Source organism: Dipodomys merriami, unplaced genomic scaffold, assembly GCF_024711535.1.
Source record: "Dipodomys merriami isolate MVZ:Mamm:240054 unplaced genomic scaffold, mDipMer1.0.p SCAF_600, whole genome shotgun sequence".
In the NCBI taxonomy this organism is placed as follows: Eukaryota; Metazoa; Chordata; class Mammalia; order Rodentia; family Heteromyidae; genus Dipodomys; species Dipodomys merriami.
In genome coordinates this window covers 350053-358031 of record NW_027206181.1, presented here as the reverse complement: position 1 = coordinate 358031, position 7979 = coordinate 350053, and positions in this window count along the sequence as shown.

The following is a 7979-nucleotide window of genomic DNA, read 5'->3' as shown; positions in this document are numbered from 1 at the left end:
AAAAGTAATATTTTAAAGCTAATGTGCATATATACACAAAATTTGTCTCGAAATAAAACCATCTCAGCCCCTGGACTGGCAAAAAAAAAAAAAAGAGATTAAAGTGAAATTGCCTTCAATAATTCATTTGGATGATCTATACTGAGGGCAGGCTACTGGAACTCACATCACTAATTGAAGAGGTAGAATTTGAGAGGATCACAGATCAGAACCAGTGTGCAAGAAAAGTAATGAGTCTCATATCCTCCTAACTGTTCGCATGTTGGAATGCATTTGTGATCCCTGCTACTTGGCAGACAGAGTTGAGGAACTTAACCTGTGTTCAGCCCTCAGCAAAATGGATAACCTATGAGCAAAAGTAAAGAAATCGAAAAAGGATTATTCTAATGGTAGAAAACTTGTTCAGCAAACAAAATATCTAAATTCATACTCATTTCCGAAAAGAGGAAGGAAAAGGGAAGAAAGAAAGGAAGGAAGGAAGGAAGGAAGAAAGAAAGAAAGAAAGAAAGAAAGAAAGAAAGAAAGAAAGAAAGAAAGAAAGAAAGAAAGAAAGAAAGAAAGAAAGATGGAAAGAAAGAAAGAAAAAAGAAAGAAAAGAAAGAAAAAGAAAGAGAGAAAGAAAGAAAGAAAGAAAGAAAGAAAGAAAGAAAGAAAGAAAGAAAGAAAGAAAGAAAGAAAGGAAGGAAGGAAGGAAGGAAGGAAGGAAGGAAGGAAGGAAGGAAGAAAGAAAGAAAGAAAGAAAGAAAGAAAGAAAGAAAGAAAGAAAGAAAGAAAGAAAGAAAGGAAGAAATCAAGGAAGGAAGGAAGGAAGGAAGAAAGAAAGATAGAAAACAGAGAGAAAGAAAGAAAAGAAAAAAGAAAAGAAAGAAAGGGAAGAAGACAGAAAGGGCAAAGGAGAGTTATAAATAAAAACCTCAGCATGTGTAAGATGTTAACAATAACCCTAAATCATTTTAGCTATAAATGCCATCATTTAATTCTGGGCAGAGACATTTTGTATCAAGCTTAAAAAAAGGCATAGCATACCACATACATAGCTTGGGTTAAATACAGGTCTGCCTTACACTGTTTGACCAATAGGAATGTATGTCTAGTGCTGCTGCAGGCATGTTAAGGCATGTGGGAGTTTATCATCCTGATGATCTTGCAATGACGAAATTGACTAACTACACAATTACCTTGGTAGATCCCTGCTGAGACCTATATTAAGTCACAGATTAACAATGAACAATATATACAATGAAATATATTGAACAAGCAGGTATTGTGACCAAAATTATTTTTACCTGATTCAGTGTATTTTTACATTCTATATCACATGTACAAGTTCATCATTCCCTTCTGTCTCATTATGATGTCTTTCCTTGGTTTTGTTTTGTTTTCAGAACCATGGTATAAGAGAGCATTTCTTATATTTTTGTCTTCTAGTCTTCAGAAAGTCTGCAGTTAAATATGCTTAAGTTTCTTTCATTAGAAAATTTGAAACATATTGACTAGGGTCTTCATCATGATTTTGTTATGATCTCAAATACGTTTTTATTTCTAGCATTCTACTTGTATAATCTGACTTCAATATTTTCCAAAGGGCACTTTAGTGGAAGGAGGAAATTCAAAGTGGACTTTGGTAGAGAATTTCTCTTACTAAAACCTCTGGTACATAGTAAAGTAAGCAAGTCCAAAATTATTCATTAGAGGGATGATTTGAAAGTCATTTTTTTTTTGCATTTTAATACGCTTTACTCAACCAAACCAGAGGATTTAAAATAACTGATATTTTTAAATTAATGGACACAAAAGTACACGAAAATTCTAGAAATAAAATGATCACTCATGAAACTTTACTGATACTTCAAAGAATGCTTTCCAGTTAGAGGAATCATCTTCACACATTTTCACACAATGTGTATCTGCCTGGTAACAGACGCCCAAACTTGACTAAGGCATCTAATCGCTGTCTAATTTTTGTTGTCTTTTGGCAATATTGTTTTCTTATCATATTGATTAGTATGAATTCTGTAACCATTATAAAATCACATTTGTAATAAAAGTTACTAGGTGGGACCTTCAAGGATGAGTTGGTGTGGGGTTTCTGGTGGAGTCCTGTCTGGTTCAAATGAGGTGTTGGTATTGTCACAGCCTCTGTGGTAGAGCAGGGTGGGGCTTTGAGGGTTAAAGCCAGTCTGTGTAGGGCTTTGAGACAGCAGGGAGGGGACAAGAAAGACTAGACTTGTTAGGAGCAGTGTCTCTTGTGGAGTAGGTGGGACTTTAGTATGGAGACTGGCAGGTGGATGGGGTTTCAGTGGAAGAAGGCAGGGTCACTGGGGAGGAGTCTTTTTGGGGCAGAGCTTTGAAAGGGAAGAACAAGGCTACAAAGGAGGAGTTTACTTAGAGGAGGGGTTGTGATGTAGCACTGTGAGCCCCGGTGGGATATGTAGAGTGAGATTTCCCATAAGGAAGGGAAGAGAATGAAGGCAAGAGGCTGACAGAAGATGGGGATTCTAGTGCAGGAATGTGGAGCTTTGAGGGAGAGGCTTTTCAGGGTCTGTGAGAGGAAATAGCGGTGCTGGGAAGAAGTGGGAGAGGAATGGGCGTGGTTTCTGGTGGAGAATAGCAGGCCTTTGGGAAGTGTGTTAGGGTGGAGGTGGGGTTTCTGGCAGAGCAGGATATAGTAATAATGTACGGAGGAATTTTTTCAGGACCAGAGCTTTGTTATAGCAGGGATAAGATCCAGTGGACTAGACTAGGTAAGGACAGGGTTTCTGGTGTAGCCAGTCACCACTTCGAAAAGAGTAGTAAGGTTGGGTGGGGATTTCAGGGTTGCAAGGCAAGACATTAGACTTTGGACAGGGTTTCCAGTGGGGCAAGGCAACCTTCACAAAGGGACTATGAAGGAACAGGGATTTACAGTTGAGCCTGGTGAGGCTTCCAGAGGGAGGCCAACAGATGCAGTGGTTTGCAGTGGGGCACTATGGGTGTCGAGAGATGGGATAGTGTGTTGGGGGTTGTCTAGTGGGGGTTTTCTAGAGCAGGTCAGGGCTTGGAGCCATGGGATTAATTGGAAGAGGGACTTTGAGAAGGAGTGGAAGGTCTACAAATGTGTAGGGTAATTATGGGCAGGGTAACAGGTTGAGTAGAGTGTGGATCTGCAGGAGGATCCAATAAGGGGAGGATTCATCTCGGGAACAATACAGCCATTGAGAGAGTAGATATGGAGGTAGAGAAGGCTGTGGTGGAGCAGGGCTGGCTTTCCAGGCAGAAGATGGGCTGTGTGAGAAGCTTCTGGTTAACCAAGGCAGGCTACAAGGGCAGTTATAGAGAGGTGGAGGGTTTTTGGTGTTGCATGAATGGCTTTGTGGGAAGAGGCAGGTTCAGGACTGGGTTTAAGACATTAGGCCACTTAGAAGTAGACTAGTTATGGATGGAGTTTCTGATGAAACCAGGAAGGGTCGAAGGAGAAGTCTGGATGGGAGTGGTGTATGAAAGGGCGATAGGAGCTTGGATGTAATTGAATATGGGAGCAATGGGACAATGAGGGAATAGAATAGTTAGGGACAGGGTATCTGGTGGATGAAGTTAGGATTAGAGGGAGGAGCCTGATATAGGCGGGGTTCTTGGTGCACTAAGGCGGATCATAGGAGGAGATGTGGATGTGGCCTGGTTTTTGGTGGTGCAGAACAGGGATTCCAGGAAGGGGTGGAGTGGAAGAAGGCTTTCCCTATAGCAGAGGAGGACTTTCAGGAAGGATTCTGGTTGCAGTCAGGACTTTGAAAGTTTATAGCAAGACTACCAGGGGGTAGGTTAGTTAAGGTTGGGCTTTTAAGGATGAGGTTGACTGCAAGTGGGTTTCCAGTGGATCCAGTCAAGTTTTATGGGAAGGGATGATAGGAAAAGGACAAGACAATGAAGAGTGGGGATACAAAAAAAGAAACAATTACTCTAATAGAAACACCATTTTCAGTCCGTGTAGAATTATATTACTCTTATGTATGCGAGAGATATTGGAGAAAGTAAGCAAGTAATAATTCCTAGTGAAATATTTATTCCAGTTGAGTGAAAATAAAACCACAGGTCAAGTCAGGCTCAGAGGCCCACAGTAGACTAAGACACATGAAGCACTGGACTTGATTCCCCAGCAAAACCTTTAAGGACTACAAATAAAAATTTTAAAATATCTCACTTGGTCATAATGGACATAATGGATACTCTATTATTTTAAAATTGTTAATGAATAGAACTTTTACTCTGACTGTTTTAGAAATCCTAAAACTAAGTGATAATGTTTTAACTTTATATAATATTGGGAAGTATACTAAAATAATTAGGAAAATATAAAATTGTACACAGAATGTTTGTTGTTCAGGATCAATTTTAATCTAAAAGAATTTAAAACCAGAAAATTGCCATATAGTGAGATTGCAGCATGGTTTCTTTTCAGTCATCAAAATGGTGACTTAAGGTGTGTGTCTTCATCATTGGATGCATCAATGTTAAAACATATCTAAAAATATGAAGCACTACACAGACCCTGAAGAAACTCAGAAGGATGTGTGAAATGAGGTTGGAATAAAATTAATGACTAATTACAGTAGGAATTGATCTTCACTAGGCCCATAAATATTTTCCAGAATAAAAGACTACATTGAAAAATAAACAGTGAAAAGGAAGCAGGCAGGCAGACCTTGAAGTAAACATTATCCAATGAACAGCATCTATTAAAGCATGATTGCAATAATCTTTTACCTAAGTTACAGTACTGATCTAATAATTTTCAAGACACTAGAATTTACAGAAGGTATTCAATGAATGTATTTCTAGAAAGTAAAGATAGATGTCTGAGATAAAGAGTAAAGCAAATATCCCCAATTTTTTTTAATTGTATTTTATTTTATTTGAGAACATACTTTACAGAGGGGCTACAATTACATGGGCAGGATAATGCATACATTTCTTACCAAGCATTGCAGCCTCCTCCTTTGTTTACCCTTCACTTCCCTTCCCCGCCTCCCCCCTCCCCCCACCCAATTTTACCCCCCTCCCCCTACCCAATTATACCCCCCTCCCTGTTGGAACAATGAGAAGTACAAAATGTCATGTCAATATCCCCAATTTTTATCCCCTTCGAGGTGAGAGGGGTACAAGCCGAAGCACAAGGAGAATGAACAGAAGTACAGTAATGCATACCAGTAGTTCCCAAGATGCAATGATGAATGTAACAGGGGAGGAAATCAACATGAGCATCACAGGACTTAGCACTGGAGAGTAGAGAGAAGAACAGTGAAAATCCATGGAGAATTACAAAGGATGCCCTTGCATATTTGGCAGAAGTGTGCATTGCATGACATTGAGGTCTAAAATATGTGTAGGTATTATAGGAAACTATTTGTTCTCATATGGTGCCTCAAGTAGTGATAAACTTATGATTTACAGCGCATTGAATAATCATGAAGGTCTTGTTTCAGTAGTGCAGAGTTAAACATTGATAAATTGTTTTTAAACACCTAACACCCTATAAAACCAAGACAAGAAGATTCAAATTATATATAAGTCACTTGACTGCAACAATAGAGTTCAAAAAATCAAATCACATAATGTGGATGCAAAAGGATTACATTATTAAGGTAATCTTTAAACAACACACATTTTATGTGAATAGTCCTGATTATAAATTATTTGTTTTCCATACAGATTTTGGATGCACAAAAACAACAAAAACAAAACCAAACCAAACAAAGCAAAAGACACTTGGCAATAGAGCTAGATTTCAGAATCTCATCTCATGAGGCTGAAATTGGAAGACCATGGTTCACAGATGACTGGGGTAGCAATCCATGAGATATTTATGTTCAATTGTTCAATCAAACACAGAGTGAAACCTTGGTTAAAATAGCACAGATTCAGTCAGTCATGAGTGAAAAAACACGCAAGATCTTGAGGCTCTGAGTCAAGTTTCATTACTGCAAACACACACACACACACACACACACACACACACACACACACACACATACAGCGACCATTAAGAGTGTAAGAAAATGAACCTATCTGCCAGGACTATCCTAAGCATATATTAATTAATAAAAATGAGGGAAACCATAGAGCCTATGTTTCTTTGAGTCTGGCTTCCTTCACATAATGATTTTTTCCATGTCTTTCCATTTTCTTAAGAAAGGGGCTGTGCCATTCTTTCTGATAGCAGCATGAAATTCCATTGTGTATATATATATATATATATATATATATATATATATATATATATATATATATATATATATATATATACCACATTTTCCTGATGCATTCATCTATTGAGGGGGCATCTGGACTGGTTGCATATCTTAGATATGGTAATAATGCTGCAAAAACAGACTTTTGCTTGTAGTTTTAGTGTTTTATTTTTTGGAGTCCGGTCGTGGGGCATGAACTAAGGGCATGGACGCTGTCCTTCAGCTCTTCAGCTCAAGATTAGCGCTCTACCACTTGAGCCACAGCACCACTTCTGGCATTTTTCTTTTTGCTTATGTGGTACTGAAGAATTGAACGCAGGGCTTCTTGCATGCAAAGCAAATACTACCACTGAGCCACCTTCCCAGCCGGAGAGAAGATATTTTAACTTATTTTCTACAAGTAAATTAATATTAAGCAAAGCTAATTAAAATAAAATAAAATAAAATAATAATAAAACAATCCTCTTCAGAGGATGAGTATAGTACTCTTGATTATCTTGAAGGAAAAGACTTTAGACTCATTACAACTGATGACTTGCATTTAAATTACAGGCTAAACTTCCTTCTTCATGAAACAAAAGCTTCAGTTCTTTCATATTAGAATTACAAAATCAGAATACCTGCATGATGATTTGTTTTTCTCTGCTATTTTCAATTCATTTTTCATCCATTAAGTATCTAGATATAATTTCGACAAATGCCCATGAGTGGGATTGCTGGCTCCAGAGCTATGTACATTTGACCATACAAAATGATGCTAATTGAAATGAACTCCAAGACATGGAAACAACAAGTACTTTTTTTTTCAGGTATCAACCATGATGTCGGAAAGTAGTGTATCTAGATCTTATTTTATTTCATTTGTCTTTGATGTATCCCTGGACATCTCTGTCTTGATTCTGATACCTTCCATTTTGTATATACATTTTCTGATTTGGAGAAGGAAAGGGAAATAACATAATGATGAAAGAAGTGATCCATTGCAACAATGACATTCACAATACACTCTACTGGCAATGAACTTTACAACTTTGGGGTGGGGGGGGTAAGGGTGGGGGTGGGAAAGGATAGGAGAGCAACAATGGAGTGGGTAACAATATTCAACATGGAATGTACCTTACTCATGTAACTGTAACCACTCTATGCAGTACCTTTAAATAAAATACAATTTAAAAAAGTGAACCTACCCTAGAAAAAAATAGCCTTTCAAAATAACCGATCTGTAATAGTACTTGTGAGGGATTCTAGAGTCAAATTGTTATACCTGGAAAGGGATATATTGGGAAGCCATCTCAAATGGCAATCAAAAGCCTGAGAGTTCTGCTCTGGAAAGGTCAAACAGTTAAGGGAAGACAGGGGTATGGGTTATTACCTCAAAAGTATTTAAGTTAGAGCTGTTGTACACTAAAAGTTTAATTCTTTGGGGACAAGATGGATGTCTGTGCTATGGTTGTAATGACTATTGTTCCCTTCTGCTCCCTAAAAATAAGGGATTCAATTATCACTATGTATACAAACAATACCTTAGTTAATACTTGTAACCACAAGCTAGATTGATGCCTTAGTTTGTGGACATACCTGTAGCCACTCACTACCTCACCCCTGTAGTAGAATAAATATAAAGCATTTTAAACAGGATTTGGCGATCCAGAAGACAGCAATGAGGCTTTGGGTCCTCTGGTGTCTCTTTCCTATCACTTCCTGTGATTTCTGAGTTCTTTGGCAAGGTGTCCCATCATCTTTGCTGTTCTATGT